Below are 23470 nucleotides of genomic sequence, written 5' to 3'. Positions count from 1 at the left end.
ATAATATGTCTAAAAAGGAGAAGGAGGCGCTTAGGGCGTTAGAAAATAATGCCGAAATTACCATTAAGCCGGCCGACAAGGGGGGCGCCATCGTCGTGATGGACACACACTCCTATTTGGCTGAAATAGAAAGACAGATCTCTGACACACAAGTTTATCAAAAGTTGACACATGACCCGGTGGGTAGGATACAAGACATGATTAAGGTTATTGTTGGTGAAGCTAGGGACAGGGACACCATTGACGAGGACCTGAGCAAATTTTTGATCCAGGAATTCCCGCGTACACCTGTCCTGTATGTCTTACCGAAGATCCATAAGAACCTGCGGAGTCCCCCCGGGAGACCTATTGTCTCCGGGAGGGACTCTGTGTTCTCACCATTGGCGACATATCTGGATAGGATTTTGAAAGAATACGCGGTCAGTGCAGTGTCCTATATACAGGACACGACGGACTTCATTAATAAAATCAGTGATCTTGTTATTCCTCCACAGGCCATCTTGGTGTCCTTTGACATTGTGAACCTCTATACATCCATAGATCACGATAGAGGCATAAGTGCAGTCAAGAAATGCTTGGAAAAAGCCCTGGTACCTGGCCCTGTCTGCTCCTTTGTTCTGGACCTATTGGGAGTCATCCTCAGGCAGAATTATTTTCTGTTTGGGGATGACTTCTATGTCCAGAACGTAGGAACAGCGATGGGGTCTAATGTCGCCCCAACGTATGCGAACATTTATATGACGGACATAGAAACGACATACATTTATACCTCCCCCTTTTTTCAATATATCGACACTTGGTATCGATATATTGACGACACTTTTGTTATTTGGAATGGTACCTTGACACAGCTTAATGACTTTTTTGTTGAATTGAACCTAATTTATCCTGAATTAAAATTCACTGTGGTAACATCGACTGAATCACTTCAATTCCTAGACACCACTGTTTCTGTCTGTGGGAATAGGTTGGTCACAGACCTATACAGTAAACCCACAGACAGAAACAATCTCCTCTCATTTGACAGCTTCCATCCTAAACCAATGGTTGACTCCCTACCGTGGAGTCAACTCCTCAGGGTTAAAAGGATTGTGTCCAACACCGACGTGCTTAACGAGAGGGTTGAAGGGATGTGTGACAAATTTGAACAAAGGGGATATCCCAGACGATTGTTGAATATACATAAGAATAAACTTGCGGCCACCCCCCGGGTCAACCTTCTCACTAAGAAAGTAAAATCAAAGGAAGACAAAATACCTTTTGTCTCCACATACACAACTAAGAGTGGAGAGATATCAAAGACTATCAAGAAAAATTGGGACATTATTTCACGTACAACTGACATTAAAGCCTCCCCAGTCATGGCCTATAGAAAAAATCGCAGCCTGAAAGATTGTTTGGTGAGTTCTGACGTTGGTAGTTTTAGAAAGAAGGGGGAACGCACGTGGTTGGGCCCTAGGAAAGGGAATTTCCCATGCATGGAATGTAGTCACTGCAACAGTATGATCAAGGGTGATACATTTTGTCACCCTCTGACTGGACGTACATTTAAAATTAAGGACAGATATACCTGTAGATCATCATTTGTAGTTTATATGTTACAATGTCCATGTGGTTTATACTACATTGGAGAAACCATAAATGAGTGCAGGATCAGATTAAATGGACATAAATCATCGATTAGGACGGGCAGGGTTGACTTGCCCATACCGAAACACTTTAAGGAGTTTGGTCATAATATTAGCCAATTGCGTTTCCGGATTATAGATCATGTCCCTATACTACGTAGAGGAGGAGACCGGGAAAAGTTATTAAAACAAAAAGAGTTAAAATGGATCTATTAAACACATTACAACCTTGTGGTCTGAACATTGATTTTAGTCTAAAGCCTTACATGTGAATTAATTTTTCTTTTCTTTTTTTCCTCTTCTTTCCCCTTTTTTCCCTTCTCCTTTGCTTCCCTCCTATTTTTCCCTTTTTTTCTTTTCCCGTTTTTCTTTCTTCCCCCCCCCTCTCCCTTTTTCCCCCTCCTTTTCCCAAACCACCCCCTCCCTCCTTCCCCCCTCCCCTTTTCCCCCCCTCTTCCTCCCCCCCTTATGTTTTTTTCTCCCCCCTTTCTTTCTTTCTTCCCTTTTCCTCTTTTTTCCCCCCATCCCTCCCCTTTTTTTCTCCCTATTTGTCTTTTTCTTTTTCTCTCTTTTCTTTTTCTTTTTCCTTCTTCTTACTCTTCCTTTTTTTCCTTTTTCCTCTTTCCTTATTCTTCTCATTTTTTTTCCCTTCCGTTCCCCCCCCCCTCCCTTTTTTTCTCGTTTTTCTTCTTTTTTTATTTTTCCTTTTTTTTTATTTTTTCTTTTTTTTTCTTTCTTCTTTTTTTTCTTCTTTTTTATTTTTTTATTTTTTTTATTTTTATTTTTATTTTTTTTATTTATTTTTCTTTCTTTTTTTTCCTTTTTTTCCTCTTTTTGCTCTCTTTTTTCCCTTTTTTTCTTTTTTCTTTTGTCTTTCTTCTTTTTTTCTTTTCCTTTTTTCTCCTTTTTCTTCCCTTTTCCCTTCTTTTTTTTTTTTTTTCTTTCCCCCTCTTTTTTCATTTTTTTTTCTATTTATTTTCATTCTTTCACCTCTTGAACCGCATAGTTCTTATTATATACATCAAATATGTGCTAGGAATGGCCATGAGTGTTTTTAACCTTCTCTTTTTCTACATTTTATATTTTAGATCACTTATAGGATGTCACGTTGACACTATGTAAGAAGAGGAGGGAGTGATTTACATGGCATCAATCAAATCGAGACAGCTTTTCTCATATACTCCATGACTATTAATGTAATTTTATTACTATTACCCGCCCGCATTTTTGTATTGCATCTTTTGTACTTTTATATTGACACACACGCTGCTATGTTATTTATTTATAGATTACTACTCCCCATACTTCACTAGGTTTAATCAGTGTTGGTAACCTGGAGCCCTATGCGCTGCGCCTTGAATTGACGCATGTGCATTGGGTTGGGAACACACGACCCGGTATTGTACCGAAAGAAGAGCGTATCGCTCTGCGGCTTTTGCGCAGCCGCATTAGCAAGCGTCTGTGGTAACCATAGTGTCCGTGTCACATGGGTTCACGCATGCGCATAGTAACAGTGGAACTTGCGATATGAGAGCCGCGGCAGGCGCGATTTCGCGCAGCCGCAATACATTTGTTTACAAACATATAGACACATGGAGGGACGGAATGATCGTAAGTACTGATATGACAGCTATTGATAAGCAATAGAGCTAGTCTTGATTCTGATGCCATGTACACTCCCCCCTATTCATTTATTAACTATTGTATGGTCACTAGAGTGAGAATATGCACTTTATTGTAGCAGTCATTGTTTGTTGTGATGATGTCACACATGAGAACCAATTACCTTTAGAGGGTTGGATGGAATCATTAATCACAATGTATCACAGCTGTTTGTAAACCTATCAGAAAGCACCTTGATGTATTTAAGTTTTGCATTTTGCATGATTTGTATGCTTGACAAAGGCAGTTTGCCGAAACGCTGCACCGCTATCACATTTATGGTGTGAATAAACTTGGAAGCCTTTCCACTTGATCCTGGACCTCTGATTATTTGTGCTGTGGTGGAGATTGCACATTCATGGACTGCTGACATGCCAGTTGGCTGACCACGTGCACTTACAGAGGGGGTCTTTGCTGGCTCTTTCGCTTGGAGTTATATATATATATATATATATATATATATATATATATAAATTATATGTAGATAACATCTATATACTATTTTTATTCTCATTGTTATCATGAATTTATGTGCTCAATAATTATAACTATATATGTGTAAGCAGTCATTCATTTATTTGAATCATGTTTGTAATATTCATCCTGTCCACTAGATGTCACTGCCGCATAGATGTATGAACGCGTCACTCCCTGTTTGCTGCACGCACATCCCGGCCCCTCTGTGCGTCCTGGCGCATGGCGGCGCGTCTCTGTGTCTAGTGATAGCATCGCATGTGTTACGCCGAGCGCTCCGGGTCCCCGCTCCTCCCCGGAGCGCTCGCTTCACTCTCCCCGCGGCAGCGCTCCGGTCACGTCCTCTGACCCGGGGCGCTGCGATTCCGCTGCCAGCCGGGATGCGATTCGCGATGCGGGTAGCGCCCGCTCGCGATGCGCACCCCGGCTCCCCTACCTGACTCGCTCTCCGTCTGTTCTGTCCCGGCGCGCGCGGCCCCGCTCCCTAGGGCGCGCGCGCGCCGGGTCTCTGCGATTTAAAGGGCCACTGCGCCGCTGATTGGCGCAGTGGTTCCAATTAGTGTGTTCACCTGTGCACTTCCCTATATCACCTCACTTCCCCTGCACTCCCTTGCCGGATCTTGTTGCCTTAGTGCCAGTGAAAGCGTTCCTTGTGTGTTCCTTGCCTGTGTTTCCAGACCTTCTGCCGTTGCCCCTGACTACGATCCTTGCTGCCTGCCCCGACCTTCTGCTACGTCCGACCTTGCTTTTGCCTACTCCCTTGTACCGCGGCTATCTTCAGCAGCCAGAGAGGTGAGCCGTTGCTAGTGGATACGACCTGGTCACTACCGCCGCAGCAAGACCATCCCGCTTTGCGGCGGGCTCTGGTGAAAACCAGTAGTGGCTTAGAACCGGTCCACTAGCACGGTCCACGCCAATCCCTCTCTGGCACAGAGGATCCACTACCTGCCAGCCGGCATCGTGACAGTAGATCCGGCCATGGATCCCGCTGAAGTTCCTCTGCCAGTTGTCGCTGACCTCACCACGGTGGTCGCCCAGCAGTCACAACAGATAGCGCAACAAGGCCAACAGCTGTCTCAACTGACCGTTATGCTACAACAGTTACTACCACAGCTTCAGCAGTCATCTCCTCCGCCAGCTCCTGCACCTCCTCCGCAGCGAGTGGCCGCTCCTGGGATACGCTTATCCTTGCCGGATAAATTTGATGGGGACTCTAAGTTTTGCCGTGGCTTTCTTTCCCAATGTTCCCTGCATCTGGAGATGATGTCGGACCTGTTTCCCACTGAAAGGTCTAAGGTGGCTTTCGTAGTCAGCCTTCTGTCCGGAAAAGCCCTGTCATGGGCCACACCGCTCTGGGACCGCAATGACCCCGTCACTGCCTCTGTACACTCCTTCTTCTCGGAAATCCGAAGTGTCTTTGAGGAACCTGCCCGAGCCTCTTCTGCTGAGACTGCCCTGTTGAACCTGGTCCAGGGTAATTCTTCCGTTGGCGAGTATGCCGTACAATTCCGTACTCTTGCTTCAGAATTGTCCTGGAATAATGAGGCCCTCTGCGCGACCTTCAAAAAAGGCCTATCCAGCAACATTAAAGATGTTCTGGCCGCACGAGAAATTCCTGCTAATCTACATGAACTTATTCACCTAGCCACTCGCATTGACATGCGTTTTTCCGAAAGGCGTCAGGAACTCCGCCAAGATATGGACTCTGTTCGCACGAGGCGTTTCTTCTCCTCGGCTCCTCTCTCCTCTGGTCCCCTGCAACCTGTTCCTGTGCCTCCCGCCGTGGAGGCTATGCAGGTCGACCGGTCTCGCCTGACACCTCAAGAGAGGACACGACGCCGTATGGAGAACCTCTGCCTGTACTGTGCTAGTACCGAACACTTCCTGAGAGATTGTCCTATCCGTCCTCCCCGCCTGGAAAGACGTACGCTGACTCCGCACAAAGGTGAGACAGTCCTTGATGTCTACTCTGCTTCTCCACGTCTTACTGTGCCTGTGCGGATGTCTGCCTCTGCCTTCTCCTTCTCTACAGTGGCCTTCTTGGACTCTGGATCTGCAGGAAATTTTATTTTGGCCTCTCTCGTCAACAGGTTCAACATCCCGGTGACCAGTCTCGCCAGACCCCTCTACATCAATTGTGTAAATAATGAAAGATTGGACTGTACCATACGTTTCCGCACGGAGCCCCTTCTTATGAGCATCGGATCTCATCATGAGAGGATTGAACTTTTGGTCCTCCCCAATTGCACCTCGGAAATTCTCCTTGGACTTCCCTGGCTTCGACTTCATTCCCCTACCCTGGATTGGTCCACTGGGGAGATCAAGAGTTGGGGGTCCTCTTGTTCCAAGAACTGTCTAAAACCGGTTCCCAGTAACCCTTGCCATAACTCTGTGGTTCCTCCAGTAACCGGTCTCCCTAAGGCCTATATGGACTTCGCGGATGTTTTCTGCAAAAAACAAGCTGAGACTCTACCTCCTCACAGGCCTTATGATTGCCCTATCGACCTCCTCCCGGGCACTACTCCACCCCGGGGCAGAATTTATCCTCTCTCTGCCCCAGAGACTCTTGCCATGTCCGAATACGTCCAGGAGAATCTAAAAAAGGGCTTTATCCGTAAATCCTCCTCTCCTGCCGGAGCCGGATTTTTCTCTGTGTCCAAAAAGGATGGCTCCCTACGTCCTTGCATTGACTACCGCGGTCTTAATAAAATCACGGTTAAGAACCGCTACCCCTTACCCCTCATCTCTGAACTCTTTGATCGCCTCCAAGGTGCCCACATCTTCACTAAATTGGACTTAAGAGGCGCCTATAACCTCATCCGCATCAGAGAGGGGGACGAGTGGAAAACGGCATTTAACACCAGAGATGGACACTTTGAGTATCTGGTCATGCCCTTTGGACTGTGCAACGCCCCTGCCGTCTTCCAAGACTTTGTCAATGAAATTTTTCGTGATCTGTTATACTCCTGTGTTGTTGTATATCTGGACGATATCCTAATTTTTTCTGCCAATCTAGAAGAACACCGCCAGCATGTCCGTATGGTTCTTCAGAGACTTCGTGACAACCAACTCTATGCCAAAATTGAGAAATGTCTGTTTGAATGCCAATCTCTTCCTTTTCTAGGATATTTGGTCTCTGGCCAGGGACTACAGATGGATCCAGACAAACTCTCTGCCGTCTTAGATTGGCCACGCCCCTCCGGACTCCGTGCTATCCAACGCTTTTTGGGGTTCGCCAATTATTACAGGCAATTTATTCCACATTTTTCTACCATTGTGGCTCCTATCGTGGCTTTAACCAAAAAAAATGCTGATCCCAAGTCCTGGCCTCCTCAAGCAGAAGACGCCTTTAAACGACTCAAGTCTGCCTTTTCTTCGGCTCCCGTCCTCTCCAGACCTGACCCTTCCAAACCCTTCCTATTGGAGGTTGATGCCTCCTCAGTGGGAGCTGGAGCTGTTCTTCTACAAAAAAATTCTTCCGGGCATGCTGTCACTTGTGGTTTTTTCTCTAGGACCTTCTCTCCAGCGGAGAGGAACTACTCCATCGGGGATCGAGAGCTTCTAGCCATTAAATTAGCACTTGAGGAATGGAGGCATCTGCTGGAGGGATCAAGTTCTCCTGTTATTATCTACACCGACCACAAGAACCTCTCCTACCTCCAGTCTGCCCAACGGCTGAATCCTCGCCAGGCCCGGTGGTCTCTGTTCTTTGCCCGATTTAATTTTGAGATTCACTTTCGTCCTGCCGATAAGAACATTAGGGCCGATGCTCTCTCTCGTTCCTCGGATGCCTCAGAAGTTGAACTCTCTCCGCAACACATCATTCCACCTGACTGCCTGATCTCCACTTCTCCTGCCTCCATCAGGCAGACTCCTCCAGGAAAGACCTTTGTTTCTCCTCGCCAACGCCTCGGAATCCTCAAATGGGGTCACTCCTCCCATCTCGCAGGTCATGCGGGCATCAAGAAATCTGTGCAACTCATCTCCCGCTTCTATTGGTGGCCGACTCTGGAGACGGATGTTGTGGACTTTGTGCGAGCCTGCACTATCTGTGCCCGGGATAAGACTCCTCGCCAGAAGCCCGCTGGTTTTCTTCATCCTCTGCCTGTCCCCGAACAGCCTTGGTCTCTGATTGGTATGGATTTTATTACTGATTTACCCCCTTCCCGTGGCAACACTGTTATTTGGGTGGTCGTTGATCGATTCTCCAAAATGGCACATTTCATCCCTCTTCCTGGTCTTCCTTCTGCGCCTCAGTTGGCTAAACAATTTTTTGTACACATTTTTCGTCTTCACGGGTTGCCTACGCAGATTGTCTCGGATAGAGGCGTCCAATTCGTGTCTAAATTCTGGAGGGCTCTCTGTAAACAACTCAAGATTAAATTAAATTTTTCTTCTGCATATCATCCCCAGTCCAATGGACAAGTAGAAAGGATTAACCAGATCTTGGGTGATTATTTGCGACATTTTGTTTCCTCCCGCCAGGATGACTGGGCAGATCTCCTCTCATGGGCCGAATTCTCGTATAACTTCAGGGTCTCTGAGTCTTCCTCCAAATCCCCATTTTTCGTGGTGTACGGCCGTCACCCTCTTCCCCCCCTCCCTACTCCCTTGCCCTCTGGTCTGCCCGCTGTGGATGAAATTTCTCGTGACCTTTCCATCATATGGAGAGAGACCCAAAATTCTCTCTTACAGGCTTCATCACGCATGAAGAAGTTCGCGGATAAGAAAAGAAGAGCTCCCCCCGTTTTTTCCCCTGGAGACAAGGTATGGCTCTCCGCTAAATATGTCCGCTTCCGTGTCCCTAGCTACAAGTTGGGACCACGCTATCTTGGTCCTTTCAAAATTTTGTGTCAAATTAATCCTGTCTCTTATAAACTTCTTCTTCCTCCCTCTCTTCGTATCCCTAATGCCTTTCACGTCTCTCTTCTCAAACCACTCATCCTCAACCGTTTTTCTCCCAAATCTGTTCCTCCCACTCCTGTTTCCGGCTCCTCGGACATCTTCTCGGTCAAAGAAATTTTAGCTGCCAAAAAGGTCAGAGGGAAAAATTTTTTTTTAGTGGACTGGGAGGGTTGTGGTCCTGAAGAGAGATCCTGGGAACCTGAGGACAACATCCTAGACAAAAGTCTGCTCCTCAGGTTCTCAGGCTCTAAGAAGAGGGGGAGACCCAAGGGGGGGGGTACTGTTACGCCGAGCGCTCCGGGTCCCCGCTCCTCCCCGGAGCGCTCGCTTCACTCTCCCCGCGGCAGCGCTCCGGTCACGTCCTCTGACCCGGGGCGCTGCGATTCCGCTGCCAGCCGGGATGCGATTCGCGATGCGGGTGGCGCCCGCTCGCGATGCGCACCCCGGCTCCCCTACCTGACTCGCTCTCCGTCTGTTCTGTCCCGGCGCGCGCGGCCCCGCTCCCTAGGGCGCGCGCGCGCCGGGTCTCTGCGATTTAAAGGGCCACTGTGCCGCTGATTGGCGCAGTGGTTCCAATTAGTGTGTTCACCTGTGCACTTCCCTATATCACCTCACTTCCCCTGCACTCCCTTGCCGGATCTTGTTGCCTTAGTGCCAGTGAAAGCGTTCCTTGTGTGTTCCTTGCCTGTGTTTCCAGACCTTCTGCCGTTGCCCCTGACTACGATCCTTGCTGCCTGCCCCGACCTTCTGCTACGTCCGACCTTGCTTTTGCCTACTCCCTTGTACCGCGCCTATCTTCAGCAGCCAGAGAGGTGAGCCGTTGCTAGTGGATACGACCTGGTCACTACCGCCGCAGCAAGACCATCCCGCTTTGCGGCGGGCTCTGGTGAAAACCAGTAGTGGCTTAGAACCGGTCCACTAGCACGGTCCACGCCAATCCCTCTCTGGCACAGAGGATCCACTACCTGCCAGCCGGCATCGTGACAGCATGCTTGTCCCATGACATGCTATGCAGGGTCGGATTAACGTAGGGGACGATGGAGCTGCAGCTCCAGGCCGCTACAATAAAATAGCCAAAAAGGCCGTCGAGGAGCGGAGCCGCCCACGCTGCTAGACCGGGAGAGAACAGAGTTTAAATCCTCTCTACTCTCGTAACTCTGTACTCTTGCAGGCTGCGACGGTCGGCAGTCAGAGCCAGAGGCGGCTCTACCAACCCTCACTCTGGTTGGGGCCTCGCTCTGGCCCTGACCACTGCAGGGGCCCCCATCACATTCCGGATACCCCTGATGACATCCCTGAAAGATCTTTTCGGGACACAAGGATGTCCCGGCGGTTATCTCTCTGTGGCAGCCCTCGCATTAACTTTTAAAGTGCAGGGGCCATCTGGAGGTAGCGCACACAGGGACGTCACTGACGTCCACCGAATGTAGGGGAACTGTACTGCACCTAATGTGGGGGAACTATACTGCACCTAATATGGGGGAACTGTACTGCATCTAATGTGGGGGAACTGTACTGCACCTAATGTGGGGGAACTGTACTGCACCTAATGTGGGGGAACTATACTGCACCTAATGTGGGGGAACTATACTGCACCTAACGTGGGGAGCTACTATATAATGATAGGAGTTATACCGTACGACCATCAGTGTCTGGATCACTATATAAGGATAGGAGTGATACATTTCATAAAAAGGCCCAGAAAAATTCTCAGCACCATGCCCATGATGCTTTAAAGCCGGCTCTGGTGCTATGCCACGGCAAGAGCAATGTAAGTGGACCGGGGAGTGTGCGCTGACATGTGAAACAGGTGAGGCGTACTAGGATGATGAATTAACTTGTGATTGGTCCTATGGTGGGCATAAAAACCCTCAACTTCTTGGATGCCGTCACCCCCGGACAAAGGTCAGTGGACCGAAAGACGTGTAGCGGTGGCGGTATCCTGGGGCTTCTAGTACCTCTACTCAGCACTGTGGTATGTACCTGTTTATGATTCACTGCCATATGATTTTACCTAAAGTTACTATTACATTGCATTTGCACTTTCTTTATGTCTCTGGCTTTATAGACAGCAGCCTGAGCTTGTAGCAGCCCCATGATCTAGCAGTTTGTTGCATGTTTGCCCTGATATATATTTGTCCCAGGTATGCCGCCTATCTGTGTAGTTTTCCTCCTTTTTAATCCTGAAAATACTTTTAAATGTATGTGAAATAAAGATTAATATTTTTTATTCACCAATATTTGAGTAGCCCCTTTTCTTTGTTTGTTCTATTAAGTTTGGAGTCTCTTAGGCTTATTCTACACACATAATAACTACAATATAACTATTATATATAGCTACTAGTACAGGGCACTTCACCATGATTTTATATAAATATCTAACCCATGATTTGCGCCCCATAAAGAGGGAGTGTTTTTGTTTGCATGTTTTGCATATTTATGTTAAATGGTTGTAAATAAACCAAGAAGCATATTAGTAATTCTCGAGTTACATGATGCATCTGTTGGGCCATTCAGGATTCAGGATAACCACAGATTCCCCGCACTGTAACTTAACAGTTCACCTCCAGCTTAAAGGGGTATTCATCTGGAAAACATTTTTTTTCAACTGGTGCCAGAAAGTTAAACAGATTTGTGTATTACTTCTATTCAAAATCTAAATCCTGCCAGCACTTATCAGCTGCCGTATACTACAGAGGAAGTTCTTTTCTTTTTGAATATCCTTTCTGTCTGACCACAGTGCTCTCTGCTGACACCTCTGTCCATTTCAGAAACTGTCCAGAGCAGGAGAGGTTTGCTATGGGAATTAGCCCCTGCTCAGTACAGTTCCTGACTTGGACAGAGGTGTCAGCAAAGAGCACTGAGGTTAGACAAAAAGTAAATTCAAAAAGAAAAAAAAATTCCTCTGTAGTATACAGCAGCTGATAAATACTGGAAGGATTAAGATTTTTAAATAGAAGTCATTTAGAAATCTGTTTAACTTTCTGGCACCAGTTGATTAAAAAAAACAAATAATAATTCCAGTGGAGTACCCCTTTAACTCTATGTTGTCTTGCATGTTTTACATTCTAAACAGTGTAATGTTTAAACAGTTCATGAACCTTCCCAAACAGAGGGCCCTGGCAATTGCCTGTTTTTGTTAATTCCTGATATCAGTTCTGCATATCATTGTCTATACATTTAGAACACATCACTGTCCTTGGAATACAGAAACATTTGGCATACAGAATCTGACAATGCAGAATAAGTATTTTGTTTCAATTATATATTTTCTTATTATACTGTATGTTACAATTCCTTTTTACTTTCTTATAACTTTACTTGTTTAACATTTCTTTTACCTATAGTATTATACATATACATTAATTGAAATAAAGTTTTAGAACTGAAAATATTGCACCTCTTTGACCAAGCATTAGAGAATATTGCAAACATGTGTATAGTATAGATATTATCTGCTGCCTTACGGGCCTTCAATCCTTAATATTCACCTGTGGAATAAGAGTTTTTTCTAGATCACTTTTAGACAGGGTGGGCATGGAAAGTCATTAACAATGCTCAGTACTGTGGCCTTTTTCCAAATGTGTCAGATGATATCATCAGTTGGAGGGGCCACGCATTACATAAATAAACAAGATGTTCATCAATCAAAAATTCCGGCCACAAAAATGCCCATGGCTGCTCGGTTAATTGAGAAAACAATGCCACCTATTTAGGAAAGTTTGATGAATGGGTGTATAGCCGACACTACGGGGAGACATTCTACATTGAGCAACAAGGTAATAGGCAATGTTTTCTTCTGGGAACATTGTAACAAATCAATGTACTGTATGTATACCAGGCTTGTCACATGGTTAAAGTCTTCATACATTGCAATGTTTAGATCTTGTTTGATTATTTCTGGTATGTAAACTTGTGATTACAAATGACGACATCAAAGATGTTAATCTCTTCTTGTAGACCCCATAGTTTATGCCCCAGGGGTCCTTTACATTTATAACACATTTGTGTGTCACCCGCAATTCATGTATGATTTATTAAGAAAATCCTCAAAGTATTACTTTGACTACCCTGTCCTAAATAGAAAAATGCTTTCTTAATGATCTAATATGTATCATGATAGACCAGCTCTTTACACAGAAAAGCTTCTGTAACCTTACCTGCCATAGCATATGTAATCTACTCATTACAATCCCAACCAGTGACCTACTCTTGCTTTTTTTTCCCATTGCACAATAGGTAAGGTACTATATAAAGTTATAGTAAACAGTAACATTTAAAATTGGATTGTATTGTGTTTATGAATGAAAGACATTTTAGGTAGACTTGGGTAAACTTAAGATAATATGGGATCGGGGAAACATTTTTTACTTTTGGGTCCTAATGCAAATTCATTAAAGGGACAGTCCAGTGGGGAAAAAAAAAACTTAAAGGGGTACTCCCGTTTTTTTTTTTTTTTTTGTTTGTTTGTTTGTTTTTTAAATCAACTGGTGCCAGAAAGTTAAACATATTTGTAAATTATATATATAAATGTATATCGGCGCTCTAATAATAAAAACTATAAATAGTCATAGAGGCTCACTTACTGAAATCCTGATGGGGAGTGTACTCAGAATCTCTGCCCAGAAGGAAGTTCTTGTCTCCACTTAAAAATTCTGCAAAGCTGTAAATCCGTGTCCTTGATAGTATGGAGCTTGTCCCGTTATACTTGCTTTTTCTACTTGGAGTAGTTTACAGAAGTCCGTGGTTCCAGCCAGCCTATTAGTCGGGAGATCTGCCCCGGCCGGTGGCGTCTCACCGGCTTGCTGTACTGTTAGTGGATTACGGAGTGCTGTGACCTAGCACTGCGAGTGACGTCACTACTACAGGGAGAGCGCAAAGCCAAAAAGCATCTAACGCGTTTCAGAAAGTAACACTTTCCTTCATCAGAGATGGATTATCCTCCTAGGTCACAGTGACTTATAGCAGTACCATATTCCACACCCTTACTGAGACTTAATGAGAGTATTACTACCACCATTCAATGGATCCCTCCTGCTTATACATCCTTTATATTAAGGGTACCAAATGTCCTTGTATAGCAAGCATTCATTAAAGGCATCTAGAATGCACAATATGAACCTGGTCCAATACATTCTTCAGGAAACATGAAAATAAAGGCTGATCTGCAAAATAATTAAGGTGTAACATTCTTACATACGCGCAAATCATTCAAAATCCATTTTGAGTCCATATGGAATCAAGGTATTTAACCCCTTAAGGACGCAGGACGTAAATGTACGTCCTAGTGCGGTGGTACTTAACGCACCAGGACGTACATTTACGTCCTGTGCATAACCGCGGGCATCGGAGCGATGCCCGTGTCATGCGCGGCTGATCCCGGCTGCTGATCGCAGCCAGGGACCCGCCGGCAATGGCCGACGCCCGCGATCTCGCGGGCGTCCGCCATTAACCCCTCAGGTGCCGGGATCAATACAGATCCCGGCATCTGCGGCAGTGCGCGATTTAAATGAACGATCGGATCACCCGCAGCGCTGCTACGGGGATCCGATCATTCAGAGCGCCGCACGGAGGTCCCCTCACCTTCCTGCTTCCGGCTCGTGGCGTCCCTATGGGGACTATTCAAGTGTAAAAAAAAATGAAAAAAAATGTTAAAGTAAAAGTAAAAAAAAAGGGAAAAATCCCCTCCCCCAATAAAAAAGTTAAACGTCTGTTTTTTCCTATTTTACCCCCAAAAAGCGTAAAAAATAAATTTTATAAACATATTTGGTATCGCCGCGTGCGTAAATGTCCGAACTATTAAAAAAAAATGTTAATGATCCCGTACGGTGAACGGCGTGAACGTAAAAAAAAAAAAAGTCCAAAAAATATAAATTTTTATATGCAAATGTGGTATAAAAAAAAGTACAGATCATGGCGCAAAAAATGAGCCCTCACACCGCCGCTTATACAGAAAAATAAAAAAGTTATAGGTCATCAAAATAAAGGGATTATAAACGTACTAATTTGATTAAAAAGTTTGTGATTTTTTTTAAGCACAACAATAATATAAAAGTATGTAATAATGGGTATCATTTTAATCGTATTGACCCTCAGAATAAAGAACACACATCATTTTTATCATAAATTGTACGGCGTGAAAACGAAACCTTCCAAAATTAGCAAAATTGTGTTTTTCTTTTTAATTTCCCCACAAAAATAGTGTTTTTTGGTTGCGCCATACATTTTATGATATAATGAGTTATGTCATTGCAAAGGACAACTGGTCGCGCAAAAAACAAGCCCTCATACTAGTCTAGTGGATGAAAATATAAAAGAGTTATGATTTTTAGAAGGCGAGGAGACCTCGTGGTTCCCCTCGGCGTCCGGCCATAGGAGAACATGCTTGCACCTGAATAAAAGACAAAGTCTTCACCTACAAGAGACTCTGACTCATAAGTGCTCCCTCATTTTCCACTTGTTCTTATGACTTGCCTTATTTTAGTTCTTATTGATACATCCCTCTTTTTTTTTGGCGAGTTTCCCTCCTCTCGTACCTCTCTTGTGGATTTTTTTCCTCTCTTTTTGACCGATGTTTGTGTCTGTTCGGCATAGGTCCTTGATGGTTGTGTTTTATTAATACTCATATTTTTTTTGAGGTCCTTTCATTTTTGGGTCCCTTTTATTGATACTGTAAGTACCCGTATTTGTATTTACCCCAGTGTTATTTTTTATTTTAGGCCTAACTACTGTTTCAGGTTCAGACATCCCAATTAGTTCCGGTTCAAGCTTTGAACTCTGTTCTAAGGGTGCATATCTATTCGCAATGGATACCTGTATCTGTTCTGACTGTGCAAAGGTATTTTGTTGTACTGGGTGTGAATCTCCAGAGGCACCTTGTACCAAGACACCCTCTCGCTCATGGTTGGAGAGGGTGTCCAGTAATGATGCAGTTGGTGTCCGACAAATAGAAAATACTCTACTGTCATGTTCAGAGTTAGTATCCGGAACACTTACTTCTCCAATTTCATCAATAGTATGGAGATCTAATTCTCCATTAGGTTGAATGATATCACTAAGGAATTGTGAGTCATCTGGTACAGAATCACGCATAAATTTGTTACGTTGCTTTTTAATAATTTCCTTTCATCTTAATCCTATATTTGATGTTTGCAGACAGGTGTATGATTTCTTGATAGTACTTGTATGGTTGCAAATGCTCGAAGATTGTTTTTATTTCTGTTTTTGCAGATAATAAACTCTGTTTTCTTTTTTCAATGATAAATAACACCGCCTGTTTGGAGAAGTCATGCATCATTGCATTCCAATCATCTAAAGTTCTTGGGTCTCCCAAATCAACCGACAATTTTTTTGTGATTTGTAGCCCCTTTGGAATAACATCCCAATTAAGGTATTTCACCAAAGTAGCTATTTCCCAAAGATCTCTCATTTCTGAAATCAAAAGGCGTTCCAATAGTTTTTGTTGACTAAAAGCTAAATTAAGATTTTCACTTGGGTTCTCCTCTGTTATAACCCGTGTGTTTTTAGTGAATTGGAAAAAGTTTTGTATATTATTAATTCATTCCCTGCAATCTTCCCATAAATCCATTCTGCAGCCTCGTATTATGCCGAGATAAATATAACAAAATGAAAAGATAACACCAGCGCTGAATAGATCCTGTACAAGCTGCCTAGATACAACAGGTGGATCTCGGCTAAAACCACCTAAAATGGAGCTGTACACAATATATAAATGTGTATCGGCGCTCTAATAATAAAAACTATAAATAGTAAGAGAGGCTCACTTACTAAAATCGTGATGGAGAGTGTACTCAGAATCTCTGCCCAGAAGGAAGTTCGTCTCCACTTGCAATCCTGCAATCCTGCAAAGGTGTAAACCCGCATCCTTGACAGTATGGAGCTTGTCCCATTATACTTGCTTTTTCTGCTTGGAGTAGTTTACAGAAGTCCGTGGTTCCAGTCAGCCTATTAGCCGGGAGATCTTCCCCGGCCTGTGGCGTCTCACCGGCTTGCTGTACTGTTAGTGGATTACGCACCCTCACTGAGACTTAATGAGAGTATTACTACCACCATTCAATGGTTCCCTCCTGCTTATACATCCTTTATATTAAGGGTACCAAATGTCCTTGTATAGCAAGCATTCATTAAAGGCATCTAGAACGCACAATATGGTCCAATACATTCTTCAGGAAATATGAATATAAAGACTGGTCTGCAAAAGAATTAAGGTGTAACATTCTTACATATGCACAAATAATTCAAAATCAATATTGAGTCCATATGGAATCAAGGTATTTAAATTAACAATCCATTTTCCTTCAGCTCTTGACATAGCAGTAATATAATCGTCTTCCCTCCAGTGTTTTTTCACATGTTCCATTCCAAAAATTTTTGAATAGGCAAAGGAAGCATTATGGCAATCCAGATAACGTTTCGATAATGGATGACCCGCAAATCTCCTCTCTATATTGTAGATGTGTTCCCCTATTCGTGTGGAGAGGAGGCGTTTTGTTCTTCCAAAATTAGTTTTGCCACATGGGCATTGTATTCCATAGATTCCATAGATTTGTAAATTACTTCTATTAAAAAATCTTAATCCTTCCAGTACTTCTTAGCTGCTGAATACTACAGAGGAAATGGTTTTCTTTTTGGGACACAGAGCTCTCTGCTGAAATCACAAGCACAGTGCTCTCTGCTGACATCTCTGTCCATTTTAGGAACTGTTCAGAGCAGCATATGTTTGCTATGGGGATTTTCTCCTACTCTGGACAGTTCTTAAAATGGACAGAGATGTCAGCAGAGAGCACTGTGGTCATGATGTCAGCAGAGAGCTTTGTGTTCCAAAAAGAAAAACATTTCCTCTGCAGTATTCAATAGCTAATGAGTACTGGAAGGAATAAGATTTTTTAATAGAAGTAATTTACAAATCGGGCACCAGCTGATTTAAAAATAAGTTTTCCACGGGAGTACCCCTTTAATTCCTATCCACAGGATAGATGTTAAAGAGTTCCTGTCATCACAAAAACCTTTTATATGTTGTTAATTAATGTATTAGAAGCAACTTTCTAATACAATGTCATTAAAAAAAATTATATTTATATATTTAATTTTAACTTGTAAAAACTGACCACTATGGTAGCCCTAAATGTCCCGGCTGCAAGTCTTTCATAGAGTTCGGACTCATGCATGAGTCCTAACTCTCATAGTGCAGCCTGGACACTGACGAGCACAGTGCAGCTACCTGCCTTCCAACTACTGGGACCCCCCCAATCTCCAGAATGGGGACTCGACTCTCAGCACAACCTGGAGCTACAGACACCACATCATCTATTCATTTCTATGAGAGGGCTGTAGATATGCGAGTACCGCAGTCAAATGTCTATGGTGCTCCCATAGAAATGAAAGGATGACGTAGCATCTACAGCGTCAGGACATGTAGAGATGGAACCTCATTCTAGAGATCGTGGGGGTCCTAGCAGTCAGACCTCCCAAGATCAGACACATATTCCTAGCCTAAGGATAGGGGATAAGCTTCATTTTCACTGGACAACCCCTTTAACAGTGTACCCCACATAACCTATATCATTTATAATATTGATGTCATCTAAGGGTAACTGCTGCTTCTGTCCCCCTAAATCTATATCCATGCATGTGATACAGTAAGGGCTGGATTCTAGTTCCAAATTGATTAATAGGAGAAATATGAATTTCTCATTCTCAGTAATATTTAGTATTACCCAGTGGTGCTGGACCATAATATAACCTGCCCTGCACAGATTCATCTTTATGGAAGCTAATGTAAGATGACAGACTTCATTAGTTCTGTGGATGCCCTCCTTTCACCCTGCTTTCTTTCAGTTAAATGAAGCCTTTTTAAGACTCCAGGCATTCATATTACCATCCTTACCTTTTGTCTAGGCTTGTAGGACTTTGGTGTTAATTTAAATGAAAATTCAGTGCTTATTAAGTATTTCTACTATTTGAATCTATAGAATATGCCCACTTTCCAAATTAAGATGCCATTTCATGTAATGATAACATTATTTCACAGTGAGGAGCATAAATTAGCTAGTCCCTCAGTAGTATGAAAAGTGACAATTCTTGTTCTGGCTCGGAAAGAACATTTTTAACTAGTACAAAGAAATATCCCTGGAGATTACCCGATTTTTCAATATTTATAGACATCTACAAAACATACATATTTTGTTAAATAACATTTTCTATAGCCTAGATTGTATATATCTTTACCTATAAAACATTCATGAGAGACAAGGATGTTTATTGACATCACACAAGCTACAGCAATGTGTCTATACTGTTATTGATAGAAAGGATAATCCTGCTATTGTGTTGTCTCCTATCTGTTTGCCAGTTGCAATGTACCTGTCTCATAGGTGGTCAAGACTGTGTTGATTTCTGAATTGTTAACCTCTCTTTAAATCCCTGACTTTTGCAGTGTGGTGTGGGTTATAGTGTATGCTCCGTATCTTTGTATTTCTCTAATTCCTTATTCTAGCCCAGTTTTGTTTTGAATCAGTCCCCTTAATTCTTGGTTCCATCTTGTATAGTATTTGTTTCTGTATCTCTTAGTTCGCTGTTGTTTCTGCCAGTTTGATCTTGCTAGATTTGCTTCTTAGTTCATCACAGCTCTGTCTTGGTTCTTACCTCCTGCAATAAGATCTGTTTTGCAGATAAGATTTTTTTTTTCATTAGGGATATTTTAATCAACAGACAGGGTGTGAAAACATTATTTCTTGTCTTTATCCACCATCTTGTCGTGGTCCACCATTTTGGAGATACAAAAATTGTATACACTAATTTTTAGATGGACAGCTGTCCCAGTTTGTTTTTTTTAACCCACATCTGACAACCCACAGGAATACACATTCTGTTTTGTCTTACTTCCATGTGTCAACATCATCCTTTCATCTACTTGTCTGTTTTTGCTTAAATCTGTGTGACTATTGTTTGACTATTTTGATTAAGTTTCTCCACAGTCAGAAAACCCTGTGACCAAAAGGTGAATTATCCAGCAATTACCCACCCTCCCTCAACTGTATATACCATCACACGTTTATTAATAAAGAAGGAACTCTTATAATAGAAGACTGTGTCTTGTCGCTTGAGTGTCATAGTTCCAGCTTGCCCACTGAATACTTTTATGATTGGATCTCCTGGATTATGATAAGTCACCATTCAGGGACAGATCTGGGGACAAACTGTTTGGGTCTGTTTTTATTGTTTGTTTCTCGTCATCATCCATTACTGGCTGCCATCTTTATCTTTGGCATCATCAGTTTCAGTGGTTGAGGGACAGTTTTTCTTACAGGTCCCACTGGTCATTTTTTGCTACATGTAGGACTAGCTGTGTAATATACTCCCTCATATGTGAATGTGGGAGATACTACATAGGAAAAACGAAGAGACCTCTTTTCCAAAGGATAAGAGAACATATACATTCATTAATAACAAAGAAAGGTTGGACCAGATTCATTCAACATATGTGTGAAAATCACAATGGGAACCCGAAGGCCTTAAAATGTATGGTTCTAGAAAGCATTGAGCAGTTTCCAAATGGTGGTGATATGCATCAGCAGTTGCTATTGCAGGGATCCAGATGGATTCTTCGCACAAATGCAACAGGCCCGTTAGGCCTTCATGAATATAATGAAATGGGAGTATTTATATAATAGCAACTGTGATGTAACTACTTGATTTGTATTATAGATGTATTGTTTTTAATGATCGTTTTTTATTGTATACCTGTATTCACTGTTATCCCGATCCCGATCCACTTGTGTGTCTGCGTTTTCCATGTGTCCCACGGTGATGTAGGGCCTGATGAAGCGTGGACCAGCATTATATGGACCATAGCACGGAGTTCGTCCGAAATACCCGTCCACTCTCCTTTTCCACTCACCACTTACCCCGTATGGAGAAAATAAAGATATCACGGCATTGAAGCATATGGCATGTGCTCCTTCTTTCTTTTCTATGTGCTTGTAAAGGTGGAACAGTGATTTGTACGTGAGCACTAACACACACCGTGCAGGGGCTCATCCAGGTGTATTTGATCCTGAAGTCTGATTGCAGCATGGATTCGAATAAGTAGCGGTGCTGATATTCATCTCTCCACACATTGGATTACATGTAGTAATTAGTTGGTGTGTATTGCCTTTTGTGTCTAATGTATGTATAATTACATAGTTAGTACGGTCGAAAAAAGACATTTGTCCATCAAGTTCAGCCAGGGAATTGAAGGGTGGGGTGTGGCGCGATATTGGGGAAGGGATGGGATTTTATATTTTTTCATAAGCATTAATGTTATTTTGTTCCAGGAACCTGTTTTAAAGCTGTTAATTTTTCCTGCTGTGACCAGTTCCTGAGGTAGACTGTTCCATAACAGTCTACCTCTGTTCCATAACAGTTACCTCTGCATCTTTATTTGGTTTGCATTATTCTGGGTTATCATTTATAAGATTTCCATTTATAATAAACATTTAAATTACTTAACTTAAATTTAATAAATTAACTAAAATTAGAAATAGCTGTGCACCACCATCACAGGGGTTATAATGGGCTCAGTCAGTGGCATTGCTAGGGTTGGTGTCACCCGGTGCTGTAGAAAATGGTGTCACCCCATATCTACCCCTCCCCCCAGTAAGTTTTTAGCCTGTTGTGACAGACACCACTGTTGTAGCGCATTGTGAGAAATTCCAGTATAATAATCAGATATACCAGGTGCCACAGAATAGGAAAGTGTTAAAGAAGTTTTCACCATTTAAATATACAGCTCCCAGAATTACTTAAAGGGGTACTCCACTGGAAAACATTTTCTTTTATATCAACTGGTGCCAGAAAGTTAAACAGATTTTTTAATTACTTCTATTTAAAATCTTAATCCTTACAGTACTTATAAGCTGGTGTATGCTCCACAGGAAGTTGTGTAGTTCTTTCCAGTCTGACCACAGTGCTATTTGCTGACACCTCTGTCCATGTCAGGAACTGTCCAGAGCAGGAGAGGTTTGCTATGGGGATTTGCTCCTACCATGGACAGTTCTCGAAATGGACAGAGGTGTCAGCACAGAGCACTGTGGCCAGACAGAAAAGAAATGAAAAAAGAAAGGAACTTCCTGTGAATCGCTTATACAGCAGCTAATAAATACTGGAAGGATTAAGATTTTTAAATAGAAGTAATTTACAAATCTGTTTAACTTTGTAGCACCAGTTGATTATTATTATTTTTTTTTTCCAGTAGAGTACCCCTTTGAGCAGTGGTGAGGTTATGCTGGGAGTTGTAGTTTCACTCACCATAACTGTAGAACTGACAAGCGACTACAGCTCTGATAGGACATAGTGAGGGGAATACACAATGATATCAGTGATTACAGGTGACGTCTTCTCTATAGTGAGAATACAGAATGATATCAGTGATTACAGGTGACGTCTTCTCTATAGTCTTTCCTTATCTAATTCAGATGGTACATACCGCCAGGACTTGTTCCAGCTAAAACTTCTCTCTGCAGAATGTGACGTCCAGACGTCTCCTCACTATGTCAGCGCATTCTCATCCTCTATATGAAAACAAGTATTATTATAAACCTGCTGGACACTGTATCCTCTAAATATAATACTACTATACACTATACTCTTTGATTATAAACCTTCCATACACCATACCCACTGAATATATTACTACCACACATCTGTACATTCTGAATATAATGCCAACACATACTGTACACTAGTGTTGAGCGGCATAGGCCATATTCGAATTTGCGAATATTCGCGAATATATGGACGAATATTCGTCATATATTCGCGAATATTCGCATATTCGCAATATTCTCGTTTTATTTTTGCATATACGAAAATTTGCGTATGCGAAAATTAACATATGTGAAAATTAGCGTATACAAAAATTAGCATAAACAAAAATTTGCACATGCGAAAATTAGCATGTGCAAATTTGCGCATATGCGAAAATTCGCACATCAGTCTCACACACTAGTATTACAGCTTTCTTTACACCACACAAGCTGGAAGCAGAGAGGGATGATCACTGTGATGTGTACTGCGGAAAAAAAAAATATTCGTAATTATGAATATATAGTGCTATATGCGATATTCGCGAATAAAATTCGCATTGCGAATATTCGCGAGCAACACTACTGTACACTCTGAATATAAATCTGCCACATACTGTACCCCTGAATATAATACTGCAACGCACTGTACCCTCTGAATATAATACTACCACCCACTGCGCCTTCTGAATATAATGTTGCCATACAGTGCACCCTCTGACTATAATACCACAACCGCAGTTACACCCCTCAACATCCGTTAGCTGATGCTATTACCACGGGAGGGGGTATTGGTGGTGTTTCTAGTGGATGATGGGGGTGCTACTACTGGGGGGGTGTTGCTGGAGGATGATGAGGGTGCTACTGGTCATCCCCCCCTGGCAGTATCAACCCCATCATCCATCGGCAGGATCATCCTCCTGGCAGGAGCACCGCCATCATCAACCATCAGGATCTGCTGATGGAGGTGCTACTGCTGGGGGGGGGTGTTGCTGGTGGATGATGAGGGTGCTACTGCCAGGGGGGGAGCATTAGGTAGGCAGCAGTTCCCCCACTTTAGGTAGGCAGCAGTTCCCCCACATTAGGTAGGTAGCAGTTTCCCCACATTAGGTAGCATATTTTCCCCACATTTGGTACCAGTTCCCCCACATTAGGTAGGTACCAGTTACCCCACATTAGGTAGCAATTTCCCCACATTAGGTAGCACAGATTCCC

Source organism: Hyla sarda, chromosome 3, assembly GCF_029499605.1.
Source record: "Hyla sarda isolate aHylSar1 chromosome 3, aHylSar1.hap1, whole genome shotgun sequence".
In the NCBI taxonomy this organism is placed as follows: Eukaryota; Metazoa; Chordata; class Amphibia; order Anura; family Hylidae; genus Hyla; species Hyla sarda.
This window is presented reverse-complemented; position numbering follows the sequence as displayed.